The sequence below is a fragment of the Sturnus vulgaris genome, chromosome 8 (assembly GCF_052056855.1).
Source record: "Sturnus vulgaris isolate bStuVul1 chromosome 8, bStuVul1.hap1, whole genome shotgun sequence".
In the NCBI taxonomy this organism is placed as follows: Eukaryota; Metazoa; Chordata; class Aves; order Passeriformes; family Sturnidae; genus Sturnus; species Sturnus vulgaris.
This window is the reverse complement of record NC_142250.1, coordinates 5,683,207-5,696,991: the sequence shown is the minus strand read 5'-3', so window position 1 is coordinate 5,696,991 and position 13,785 is coordinate 5,683,207. Positions and strand designations below refer to the sequence as shown.

Below are 13,785 nucleotides of genomic sequence, written 5' to 3'. Positions count from 1 at the left end.
GAAGACAAAAGAATGTACAGGATTGCCATTTCAACAGAACCACATCTATCACTTCAATAGGATTGCAGCCACATTCAATGGGATTGCTGGCCAACCGGGTGTCAGGTTGTATCCTGACTCTGTCAGTTTAAGCCAGTGTTTTCTGTCTGTATTTTAATTTTCCTATTAAATTGTAGTTCTGACTTGGAATGTCTCACTGGTTTGCTTTTAAACTAGTACACATGGGAATAGGTAGTGTATTTAATATGTGAAAGACAGACCAGCAACCTAGGACTTGGAGTGTTTGTAGGAGACAACTGGGGCTTCTTTTCAGTCCCTTCCCTCTCTGTGTGAAAAAAGTCTCCCATATACTTCCAACCTTTTACTCTTTTGAAGATGGAAATTATGATTGACTATATAAATTCAAAGAAATTTCCTTCCTTGACTGAAGTGTTTGCAGCCTAATTGCTAGAAGAATTTGAAGGAGCAGCTCAGCTGTGTTTGAGGCAGGGTACTTCAGTGGAAGTGGGATTGAGGCAATTTTACTAGATGGAGCTAGCAGCCCCCAGCAGTTCAGTAAGCAAGGAAGGGCAATTTCAGCAGTGAAGCACACTGAAGGCTGGCTGCTCTGTACAATTAGAGTGCTGAAACCAGAGAATTGTCATTGTTTTCATCTTCTGCTTTCACTGAGGAACATTCACAATATTTAACGTCTTTCTAGGAGATTTGTGTTGAAGGTCATGTCTTTATGCTTCCTGTTATTGTTCATAGGCCTCTAAGTGGGGGTTTGATGAAGGCATCTGCAGTGGGACGGAAGTGCTCGAGGGGGAAGTGGGTGTAAGGAGAGACAGGTGAACTGAGGGATTAGATGGTTTCTTGGAGCCTGGAGTAGGCTTTGGAGGTGGGTTTAGCCTCAGGCCACCCAGCAAATGGGCTGCTGTCCTAAAAATAAGACACAGGACAACAGAGGAGACTTGAGGAATATAATCCCAGAATTTTGCTGTGATAAAGTTTCTTCCTGTGTTTGAACCTTCAGAAGTGGCAAGGATAAGCACACAGATCAGTGCATCCTGAAAGAATGTTCTGCAGAATGGGTGCTGGTGCTCAGGATGTTACATGGTGCAAAACTGGGTACCCTTTCACAAGAGATAAGGGGGAATAGCAGGAGGGAATGATTGAAACAGTGAGTGATAGAAACACCAGGACAGGATGTTCTCAGTGACCTTCCAAAATTCATGTTGTCATTGTATTAAATAATGGCATGTTTTTGTGCAGTGATAAATACTGCTTTTTCCGAATGCTTTGCTCTCTTCACTGAACTATTTGTTATGAGTTATATCAATGACCTGTGTTTCATAAATAAGTTGACATGCTTTTCAGTGCCTTTGGCAAGTGTTACTCAAAATAATGCAAACTAAAATAACATATCTCAGTCTCCAGGGCTGAAATTTGCATGTTAATGCTCTTCCAGTGATGCTCTTCAGTCCTCGAGTGGTGACTGAAGGTAAAATGCTGTGGGAAGAAGTGGCAGTGTATTGGTTGGGAATAGCTCTGCATTTCTGTAGTTGGGGTTCCAGGGCATAGTTATAGTTTTGTTTCTTCTCTTTCCAGACAAAAACTGCAGTAGATTGTTGGAGATAAAATAATGACAGGGTAGTAAAATGCCAGCAAAGTAATTGTTGAGAGATAGCTTGTCATTAACAAATAATATTATAGCATATAGCTACAAACCTCCTCATATTCAGCAGGGAGAAATAAAAAGAACACAAAAAGTAAAAGGAATAATTGAGTGAGGAAAAACAGAAGTGTTCAGAGACATTGCAGGGGAGGAAAGAATAGAAAGTTAAGGAAAGGAAAATAATTACATGAGAAATCCACAGAAAAATTTTGGGTTGTGTTAGATCAGTCTCATATCTATTCATGTTTCCTGAAGAAAGCCCAATCCCACACTGAAAGAAACATGAACACAGAGTTGTTCACAGCAGCCCTCTGAAGAGAAAGGATGTGTTTTTCACTAAACTGCTGCTCTAGTGCCCAAAGGAGCTGAACTCAGTTACTGACCTTTTAAAATTTCACACGTCACCTTGGGCAAGGCTTGAATTCCTCTTGTCTGAGGGTTTAATGACACATTCCTGTGCAGAAGGAGCTGTGAGTGGATTGATGGTGAGAGTTGGCTGGCGATTTTTTAGGAGCTTGTTTGCATTGCAGGAGCAGGACTGTGAGCCTCAACTTCCCCAGCGACAGACTCCTGGCCTAGTACAGCCAGGAAATTGCTGCTCTTGGCCGTCTTCCCTGCCAGACCTATTAACTACCTAGTGATCAGCCAGGCTACTGATTAGGGGCTGGCTGGTTGGGCATTTTGGACTCATGATAACAAAAGCAGCAGAGCTCACCTGAAGGCTTGTTCCCAGGGAGAAAGGGAAGCTGCATCCTGCCTTGTGCCTCCCTCTTCCTCCTGGCTATAGTCTCCTGTGTTGCACGGCCCTAGGCCCCCTTCACCCTACCATGAGCCAGTTCAATGATATACCAGAAAGTTAGTTGCCCTTTTTTTTTTCCTCTTTTGCCTGATTGCTGTTTTCCATCATGTTAGTGCATCCAGTCAGGGCTTTGCTTTGACCTAGAGCCAACAGAAGGCAGCAGCAGCAGCAAGCAGGCAGGAGGAGAGACTGGGAAGGAGGGGGCATCCTTTTTGGCAGCAAAGCTGATACCATCTCATCATGTCCTATGGAGCCATACTCTTCCAATTATCCAATTAAATGGTCTACGAGGAAGGATGTGGGTGAAAGGCAGAAGAATAACACTGGGAGCCAGAGCAAAATGAGATAAAATACTGTCCTGGAAGCAGTCCGGCTCTGTGCTATGTAAACTTTATGCTTTGCAACCCTGGCATCACCTTCTTGGTGCATGAATAATGAATTTCTTCACAGTAGCTAACTAAGAGTCAAGCCTCTAGTGCCAAGGTTGTTCTATTGGTTTCCTTTAGAGATGGAAGAAAGGGTCAGGCACACCCAGGCAGTGATTTATGCAGCCTGGCTGGATAGGGGGTTTGTCCCTGTTTGGAGGTGCTGGAGGAGCCAGGCCATTGGCCTTGCCCAGGGGGAGACTCCTCTCATTTAATGCACTCTTGTGTCCAACTGGGATCACTTGCTTGGAGAGAAACTGCCAAGCATGCTGCTCATCATCCCCAGCCCCTGGTGAGGACCAAGGCTCCTGCCCCAGGCACTGAGTTGTTCAGAAACTTGTTCAGAAACTTGTCATCTCTCCTGGCAGGGGTAAGCAGTCCTCCCACGTGGGTGAATCATACCTTGAGTGCGTGATGATGGGTAGTCTGGTGTTATTCCAGGGAGTGTGGGTGTCCTGGGGTGCCTGTGTCACGAATTCCAGTCTTACATGGGTGTCTCAGAAATCCAAAAGGCACAGACCACACATGTGCTGAGACTGGGGTGCCCTCCTGAGGTAGCTTCAGTTTGATGGAATGAGTCAACTCCGGTTTGTGTGTTTTCAGCATGGGGCAGGGAGGATATTCTCCATACTCTGGGGCAGGGCTTTTTTTCCATGGTGTTGGTCTAGTCTGTTCTGGGACAGTCCTGCCTCCCCCCTTTCCTGGTGTGTCCCCAAAAAGGAGGATGCTGTGGGGCTGGGGGTGTCCTGCTGGGAAGAGCAGGGAGTATGTGGGGCCACAAGCAAGTGGTGGAGTTTGGGGCAGGGCTGAATGGGTCATATTGGTCAGCAAAAGATTAGAGTTATAGACTTTACTTCCATGCCGCTTAAAATTGCAAATGTACTTTTCTGTTGTTGGGCTGTGGGTGTTTTACCTTTGGTTTACAGACTCCAACATTCTGTAATGATTATTTTAAGATAGCCCCACTGCTCCAGGGATCTCCTAATTATCTGAGTATATTTTATCCAAATCCATCCCAAGATGGCTGGTGCAAGAGCTCACAACAGAAAAGGTAATGAGAATGTAAATGGAGATGTGAGATGTCCACATGAGAAATCCAGATGCAATTGAGTTCTCAACAGCATACAGGTTGTTATTTATTCTGGCATGTGAACAATGACCTGATCTGCTATAAGGTAAAGTTCTAAACTATAATTTGTTACCAGAATGCTCTAAAAGGTTAGGGTTGGTAGCACACACATAACTTACTATTAGGGGGAGGTATTGCCAAATGGAAATGGAAAATAAAAATGGGCAGGGGACAGGGAAGGAAATGTGAATGAAATCAGGTACTTGAAAGCCAAGCAAACCAAACCTTTGGTTACAAGACAGTGCATTTCTGATACCCCACAGGGAACCATTCTTTTGGGCCATGATTTGGATACCAGGCAAGTTAGTTCTAACTTTTTTTTTGGCAGTGGATATGATGATAAAATATTTCAGGGTTTGAATTAGATTTAAAATTTAATTGTGTAGAAGATTCAGAACACAACAAATAGTAAATAATTCTAGGTGGTATGGGGCTTTTCATTATCAAGGCTGAAAATTATTTAGAAAGCAGGTCTTTCCTGCTCAGATTATTTCCCAAAAAACCGAAGAATGAACCTGGTAAGGCTTGTAACAGAAAAACAGAAGATTACCAAGAGGCATTAATACAGTTGATGTGAGTAAATAATTCTGTTTGCATTTTGGGGATATAATATTCCTGACTGAACTATAAGAGCATGAGATATTTGGGCCTTTCATATATATATTTGCATGTGTCATTCTGTTGTTGCAGATAAGCATGCCCGGAGTTCTTTGCATGTACAATAATGTTATTATCAGTTCTGTGATAAGACCAAATGAAAGCTTTTCACTTACTTTCTTTTTCCTCTTGATGCAGCTTGGCAGCCAAAACATTCTTGAGTTCAGCAAACCTGAAAATAGTTTCCTGCAATTTTGTGCAAAGGAAAAGGAGATGAAGGTTAAAGGATGAAATGAGCTTTCTGGTGTGAGGGGTTAGCAAAACCCCCAGGTCCAGCTGTGGAGGGGAGAAGAAATGAGGAATTGGTTTAACAAGTACTGGTAATTTATGCAAAAATTTACAGAATTGCAGAATGAACTAGGTTGGAAAAGACCTTTAATGTCATCTAGACCAACCTATGACGTAACACCTCCTCATCAACTAAACTGTGGCACTGAGTGCTATGTCCAGTCTTTTTTTAAACATGTCCAGGTTCGGTGACTCCACCACCTCCCTGGGCAGATGATTCCACTGCCCAGTAATTTCTTCAGTAAAGAATTTCTTTTTTATATCTAACCTAAACTTCCCCTGGTGCAGCTTAAGACTGTGTCCTCTTGTTCTGTCAGTGGTTGCATGGGAGAAGAGACCAGCCCCCACCCTGCTACAACCAAGTTTCAGTTGTAGAGAGTGATAAGGTCACCCCTGAGTCTCCTTTTCTCCAGGCTAAACAAACCCAGCTCCTTCAATCATTCCTCATAGGGCTTGTGTTCCAAGCCTCTCACCAGCCTTGTTGCCCTCCTCTGGTGTCACTGTTGGGATGGACACAACATACAAAGTAACACGTAGCAACAGGTAAAATGGCATTTTTTTAATCATGGCTGCGCATTCTCTTTTTATACATTCTTCAACACAGTGCCTACTTCATTCATTGGTTGCAATAACACAGCTCATCATGTTCATTGGTACAAAACAGTCAGTGTCACCGTTTTTGGGCAGGCTTTTTACAAGAATTTTACAAACAGATAATAGTCCTGTTTTCTAACTGCAGGTGTATGGTGTTTATCTCTGTTCTCTCGGTTCCCATGTGAATGATTTTGTCTTCTTCCCTTCATGGGTAAACATGAATCTTATCAATTTCTTCTTTTGTTGGCTCACTCCTCTGGCTCACAGAGCAGCTGTCAGCCCCTTCCACACTGGATGCATTTGAGAATCTCAACATCTCTCCTAAACTGAAGGGCCCAGAACTGGACAGAATACTCAAGGTGCAGCCTCACCAGTGCTGAGTACTGAGTACTCAATGCTGAGAAGAATGACCTCTCTGATCCTGCTGGTTACACTATTCTTGATACAGACCAGGTGCCATTGGCCTTCTTGGCCACTTGGGCATACTGCTGGCTCATGTTCAGTCGACTGTCAATCAGTAACCCCAGGTACTGCCTGGCTGCAGTCCAGCCACTCTGTCCCCAGCCTAGAGCATTGCAGGAGGTTGTTGTGGCCAAAGTGCAAGACCCGACACTTGGACTTGTTAAACTTCATGTTGTTGGACTCATCCCATCTATCCAGCCTGTCCAGGTCCCTTTGCAGAGCCCTCCTACCTTCCAACAGATCAACACGTGCTCCCAGCTTCGTGTCATCTGCAAATTTATCAATGGAGGACTCAATCCCCTCATCCAGATCATCAATGGAGCTATTAAAGAGGACTGCCCCCAGCACTGATCCCTAGGGGACACCACTAGTGACTGGCTGCCAGCTGGATGCAGCACTGTTCACTACCACTTCCTGGCCACCCAGCCAGTGCTTAACCCAGTGAAAAGTGCTCCTGTCCAAGCCATGAGCTGCCAGTTTTTCCAGGAGTATGCTGTGGGAGACAGTGGCAAAGGCCTTGCTGAAATCCAGATAGATAACATCCGCAGCATTTCCTGCATCCACCAGGCAAGTGACCTGGTGTCCTGGTTTAGGGCAAATTTGGGGGAAAACCTCCAGAAGGAGCCCCCAGACAGCAAACCCCACGACTCCTCCCCCCCACCACCGGGTTCTGGAAGAATTTCCTCAGAGAAGAGTGGAAAAAACCTTTTTATTTAACAGCGAAACACTCCCCAGCACAGAAAAAACAACACCAGCTGACAAAAAAACTCTTTCACCGTTCTGAATGGATGACAAACTCAGAGAGTCTCTCTGGCGAGTGGTTGCCCAGTTATCAGTCTCTGGCACTGGGGGATGACTGCTGCAGGTGACAGAATGCAGACTCCCGGTGTTTCTTGGTGTTTCCCAGGTCCCCGTCCAGAGCAGGTTCAGATGGGATCCAGGAGAGGGAGGGGGGTGGGAAAAAAAAACAGTCCAGAGGAAAAAGTTGGACTGCCTAGCTGAACTAACTAATAAGCAAAAGCAAGGGCAAAACAAAGGAAAGAAAAAGAGGCACAAGCGAGCAAGCAGGCAAGCAAGCAGGCAAACAAGCAAGCAAGGAGGCAAGCAAGAGCTAAACCTCTCCTAAACACAGACCATGGGGGAGGTGAGCTGGCTGATAACAAGACAAAACAAAGCTTCACTTTCAGAATCAGTCCTGAAAGCACAGAACATAATACCAAACATAAACAGAACACATGATTGGAGATACAAACACCATAACATCACCCTAGGACACCTGATCATAAAAGGAGATCAGGTTGGCCAAGCATGACCGGCCCTTCCTAAACCCATGCTGGGTGGGTCTGATACCCTGGCCATCCTGTAGGTGTCATGTGGTGGCACTCAAGATGATCTGCTCCATAACCTTGCCAGATACTGAGGTCAGGCTGACTGGTCTGTAGTTTCCCAGATCCTCCTTCCGGCCTTTCTTGGGATGAGTGTCACACTGGCCATCTTCCAGTCATCTGGAACCTCACCAGTGAGGCAGGACTGTTGGTAAATGATGGAGAGTGGCTTTGGAAGTTCATCTGCCCGCTCCCTCATAACCCTAGGGTGGATCCTATCTGGTCCCTTAGATTCATGAGTATCTAAGTGGTTCAGCAGGTCTCTGGCTGCTTCCTCCTGGATAACCGGGGCACTATTCTGCTCCCGGACACCATCTGCCAGCCCAGGAGTACAGTTGTCCTGAGGATAACCTGTCTTTCTGTTGAAAGCTGAGGCAAAGAAGGTGTTTAGTACCTCTGCCTTTTACTCATCTTTAGTTCCTAAATTCTCTCCCGCATCTATTAGAGGATGGAGGTTGTCTTACCCTTCCTTTTTCCATTATGTATTTATATTTTTTTTTTCCTGCACAGAAGTTGCCAGTTTGAGTTCTAACTGGGCTTTTGCCTCTCTAATTTTTTTCTACCTTCCCTAACAACCCACTTAAATATTTCCTGACATATCTGACCCTCCTTCCAAAGGTGACACACCCTCTTTTTTTTCCTTAGCTTATTGCCCATCCAGGCTCATCGTTTTCCTCATCAACTCATCTTTTGGCACATAGGGATAGCCTGTTCCTCTTCCCTCAAGATCTCTGTTTTGAAGCATGCCCATTCTTCCTGGTCTCCTCTGTTCTTAAGGTCTGCTTCCCAAGGAACTCTCAGTAAGTCTCTTGAATAGGCCAAAGTCTGCCCTCCAGAAGTCCAGTGTGAAAGTTTTATTGATGCTCCTCCTTATTTCACCAAATATTGAGAACTCTATAATTTCATTATCACTATGTCCCAAATAGCCTCCAACCACCACATCTCCCACCAGCCCATCTCTGCTTACAAACAGCGGATCAAGTGTAGTCCCTCCCCTGGTTGGCTCACTCACCAGCAGTGACAAGAAGTTGTCCTCCACACACTCTAAGACCCTCCTAGACTGCCTGGACCTCCAGGTGCCTATTCTCTGCTCTGTTGTTCCCAGCAGATGTCTAGTAGGTTAAAATCACCTACAAGAACAAGGGCTGGTGATCTTGAAACATCCTCCAGCTTCTTGTAGAATAAGTTATCCACCTCCTCTTCCTGGTTGGGTGGTCAACAACAGATTCCCACCAGGATGCCAGCCTTATTAGCCTTCCTCCTGATTCTTACCCTTAGGCACTCGACTTTATTGTCATTAGTTTCAATTTCCATGGCATCAAGAGCCTTCCTCATATAAAGAGCCACCCCTCCACCTCTACTCCCTTTCCTGTCTCTTCTGAAGAGCTTGTAGCCATCCAGTGCAGCACTCCAGCTGTGTGAGCCATCCCACCACATTTCTGTGATGGTGACTACATCACAGCTTTGCTGCTGCACCATGGTCTTCAGCTCCTCTTGTTTATTACTCATGCTGCCTGCATTAGTGTATATGTACTTCATATGAGCTGTCGATTTCACCCTGGCTCTGGCTTACTACCCTTGGGCTCGTTTCTGGAGAGCCTTGTTGCATCCTTTTCCCCCTTCACACCTAGTTTAAAACCCTCTTAACGAGTCCTGCCAATTCATGGGCTAGAATCCTTTGGCCCTTAACCGAGAGATGGAGCCCATCTGGGTCCAGCAGGCCAGGTGCTGTGAAAGTTGCCCTGTGATCAAAGAACCCAAAATTCTGCTGATGACATCAGCCTTTAAGCCACTTGTTGATAATGTGGGCTGTCCTGTTCCTTTCATCATTTGTCTCTGTCACTGAAAGGACTAAGCAGAACACCACCTGTGCTCCTTGACCTAGAGCCCTGAAGTCCATTTTAATTGCCCTGGTGCTCTTCTTTTCAATCTCATCACTGCCAGCCTGGAGTATCAGCAGTGGGTAATAATCAGAGGGCTGAATCAGTCCAGGGAGTCTGCTGGTGGCATCCCATACCCAGGCCCCAGGGAGGCAGCAAACCTCCCTTTTGGATGGGCCTGGTTGACATATGGGGCCCTCTGTTCCCCCTAGAAGGGTGTCACCTAATACAACTACCCTTCTTTTCTTTTTAATGCTAGAGACAGTGATCCATCTGAAAGATGAAGTGTAATTGGGAGGGTGTCCAGGCAGATTATTTTTTTTATGTCATTGGGCTGACCCTCTGGGTCCATGGCTTCGTACCTGTTCTTAAGTGGCACCTGAGTGAGTGATGGAGGTTGGAAGGAATTTTTATTTCCTCTCTGAGGAGGGACCCATTTACATTTCCCTTCATCAACTAGGGCTCCTCCTTCTGCCTGATGGTAGGAGGCATGGGAGTCCTCTTATATCTAGTGGGCTTCTCTCAGGGATGGAAGAGTGAAGCTCCACCAGTCTATTTCCCTTTCACTTTCCCTAACACTCCTTAGTCTTTCTAATTCCTCCTTAAGCTCAGCCACCAGACAAAGGAGATCATTCACCGGTTCTCACCACACACAGGGGTACTACTGAGAGGCTCAAACACTCCTTGCAGGAAGCGGTCTGGACAGATGCGTCCTTCTTGGAGGGTTCTGTCTGGCTTGGTACACTTTTACTAGCCATAGCTTTTGATTGTTTAGACACCATTGCAGGGAAAAACGAAAAAAAGAAAAGATGAAAGAAACCACTACCAAAATCAAGCTAAATAAAATAAAAAGGCCACTAGCACTGCCTGTGCAAACTGCTGTGCCATGCTCCTGTTCGCCCTCTCTGGGTCGCTGGGCTGACTAGACCTTTCTTTTAGTTGCACCTCTGATGGCCGGAGGAAGCCCCACCCTGCACCTGAATACCTAGCGAGAACAAGGGAAACACCTGCTCAGTTTCCTGAGAACAAGGGAAGCACTTGCTTCAGCAGAAAGAATAATCTCCATGTGCTTGCCAAGTGCTGTGCTGCTGCAGTCCTTTAAGGATTCAGCTGAAATTTCCTTGCTGTGCAGTGCAATACAGAAATCATGACCTGAAAAAGCAGCCAGAATTTCCAAAGCTTGATGCTGGACCGTTGATAGCTGTGATGGAGATCAAGATCTTTAAGATTCAGTCTGAGTGCAGATACCTCTGACAACACTCTGCCAGCTTATAAAATCAATCTGATAAGGACAGTCCCCACACAAGAAGCTGGGTATTAGGACTGTTAGGAAGTTAGGACTGGGTATTAGGAAGAAAATTAACAGATAAAACACCTTTTTTCAGCACCTATGAGATCCTAGCAAGGATGCCAACATCTTTGCTAATCCTTCTGCCCCTACTTCTGGTTATACAACCTCTTCCTCAGGCCCCCTTACTTTTCCCCTGGCTAAGATAAAGATCGAGATTTATGGAAAATATCAATTTGTCTACAGTGCTCCGTGAAGGGAATGACTTTTAGGTTTATTTTGTTGGTGGTGGTGATGATGGAGGTGATGGTGGTGGTGGTAATGTTGTTGTTCTGAGCCCATGATTAAAATTCTGGAAATGCAAAGATTAGGTTAGATTATCAAGTTTGAAATCTTAAGCACAGAGAAGAGATCTTGGAAACAGGGAGAAGTAGATGGAGCCAAGTAATAACAACACTTAAATTAGGCAGATATTGATTTCACTGAAATGACCATCAAGTGTTACTGATCCAAGAGATAAATATTGACTGAAGCATCCTTATGTGTTCCCTAACTTGTGCAGTTGTTTTCCCCCTGAAACAGGTTTCCTTCTTTTCCCTTGTCCCTTCCCAGGGAATATCTTACCTCAGCTGCTCTAAACTTGTGCTGTTTTTTTGCAAAGCCAGCATTGTTTTCCACCTTGCTGTTGTAAACATCAGAGACAGGATAAATGGCTGTGACTTTATAAATCAATAAAGCCCTATGCCCAAACAGCTATTAACAAACTAAGAAGGTGCTTGGAAATCCAAACAACCTGTTATAAAGTAATAACAAAAGGCTCTGCAGTACAGTCATGTTCTTGGCTCCCCTTACAGAGAAAATATTTTTTAAAAAAATGTGAAATTGCACTTTGAGGAAGTGAAGGTTTTAAATTTTTTTAGGGAAAAATTATTACCTAATGCCTAATGCTGTCTAAAATATTTTATTGAACTTATCCTTTATTACTTTAATGTAAATGCCAGTTTACAAGGGCGCCTAATCTTTGCAAGTAGTGGAGAAATGAGAATTTGGAGGGAAGGAGCAAAATAAACAATATGGGCCAATAGTGAAACAATTACTTTTGAACTATAAGGGTGGGTATGCTTCTATGTTAAAGGGATGAAAGTTCAAACATTTCAAATCTTGAAGAGCAGCTACGTGATTGCAGCCTGTTCAACTGGACAAGTGTAGGCTCCAGGTGAGGAAAACGGTCTTTTACTATGGATCTTACATGTAGATTGAAATATTTAGAAATGTACAAAATTCTGAAATAGTTTTCAGGATTTTATAATACTTAAGGCTCTGCATGCTACACATGGAAGACTGCCCAGGAAGGCAAATGATTGAGGATCATATGGTAACACAAATGGAAGGAGGAAATGAAAAATGGCTACAAATTCTCTTCAGGCAAGTTCTTGCCTTTTGAAACATTAAATCATTTTGTTTCCCACTGAAAACAACTTCACATTGGATTTAAGCTGTCATGAAATGTGGAGACAGAGAACACTCACTGACTTTATCCCTGTGGATCAGGGAGAAAGAGGTAACTCTTTCCTTGGGTGTCTGAAATTGGCAGTTTGGGCAGCTAAGGAGAAAACCCAAGTGGAATTTAGACCTGCATTATGATAACTTAGATTTCACAGTGACCTAATTCTGAAATTGCTTATCAGCTAATTTCACCCTGAGCAAGTGAAGACAAATGGCCCAGAGGGAAGGGAGTGGTTCACAGCAAGCTCCTGTCAGCAGCAGGTTGCCAGTGGAAGAATGAGTTTGGATTCATTTTCTCTTTCAGATTGAAAGACAGGTTTTGAGTAGAAAGTCCAGAATAAGAGGACCACTCGAATGTGAGGTAGAAGTGCCTGCCACCAAGAGAAATCAAACAGTGGGCTTGGAAAGAACCCAAGGTGGAAGGACCTAGTGGGGTGCCAGAGAAGCTCTGTCCATCAGGAAGTAGGAAACAGGTGTATTTTTAATTACTAAGCAGCTATCTGTACAGAGCTTTTCAAAAACAGCTTTTTGAAAACCTGTGATTGTTTGGGAAGAAAAATTGTGACAAATAAATATCCTGCTTTCATATTTTATGTGAGATTTCCTTCATGATTTTCCTCATCAGAACTCCCCCAATTACCAGTTGCTGTTTTTCAGCACTGTAGTCGTCCCTGATGTGAAAGCCCTGCAATTTTCTTTTAATATCATTTTGTCAGAAATATTTTCTTTGTATGTGGGGAAAAACATCTCCTTTGCTTTATTGTTCCAGAGAGCGTCCAGTATGTTCCTGTGTTCACCATTTGCACCTTTTCTGATATAATTATTGTGATGATGCACAGCTCTGTGTGTTCTTGTGGAAAAAATTTACCAGAAAATACTATTCAAGCAAAGGGAAGGAATCCCATTTAAAACTCACTGACATTTTCCAGGTAGTTTTTCTGTTTGATTGGTATATTTGGTGTCCCCAGGTATAGCATTGGTCTTGTAAATGAGAAGCCTGCATTAACAGAAATGGCCTAACAAACTAGGCTAGGGAAGCATTCAGATTGGCAGCAAATGTGGAAAAAGAGCTATAGTTTTAGAAGAATCATGACATGCTTAAGACTATGACATTCCTGAAACAAACTGGCATCCTTAAACATGGTCGTACTATGATGAGCTGGGAATCATTCCCACTACCTTCTCCTTAAAATTCCTTTGCCCAAGGTAAGATGGGATGAGTTCTTTATATCTTGCAGAAATGAACGAACATTTTTCTTATCACCAGGTACTTTTACTGTATTTCCCCCTTAGATTTCATAAAAGTAGCCCTGAAGGACAAGGTTTTATTCCTCTCAAAATTATCCAGATTCTTGGAGCTTCCCAAGCTTCTAAAAAACTTGAGGATTTTCTTCCCTCTCCTCTCAACATTCACTTAGAATTCCACCTGCTTAAAATTATCATTGCACAGGCAGTGCAAGCAGACAGTGGCAAGCTGCTGCAGCTCCTCTCCAAGGGTATAGGATCAGGCCAGGCCAAACTGAAAGTCACTGCCAGTGATAAGTTGCAGGTATTTTTCTTTCTGCTCACTGAAAAATGTATGGTGATTTCTTGAGGCCCTAAATGCAGGCAGGGTTTCTCTCCATGCAGAAAGCTCTGTATGTGTGCAATTGTCTTGAAATGGGGACACTTGAGATAGAGCCCACTTGGCACAGGACCTGTGGTGATGCGGCCTG

At 44.1% G+C, this 13,785-nt stretch overlaps 1 long non-coding RNA gene across 6 annotated transcripts in view; it reads left to right on the top strand.

The window, feature by feature from the left end:
- Positions 1-13,785, top strand: part of LOC148222957 (uncharacterized) — a 451,561-nt gene that overhangs the window by 13,191 nt on the left and 424,585 nt on the right. The gene's annotated exons all lie outside the window — the stretch shown is intronic.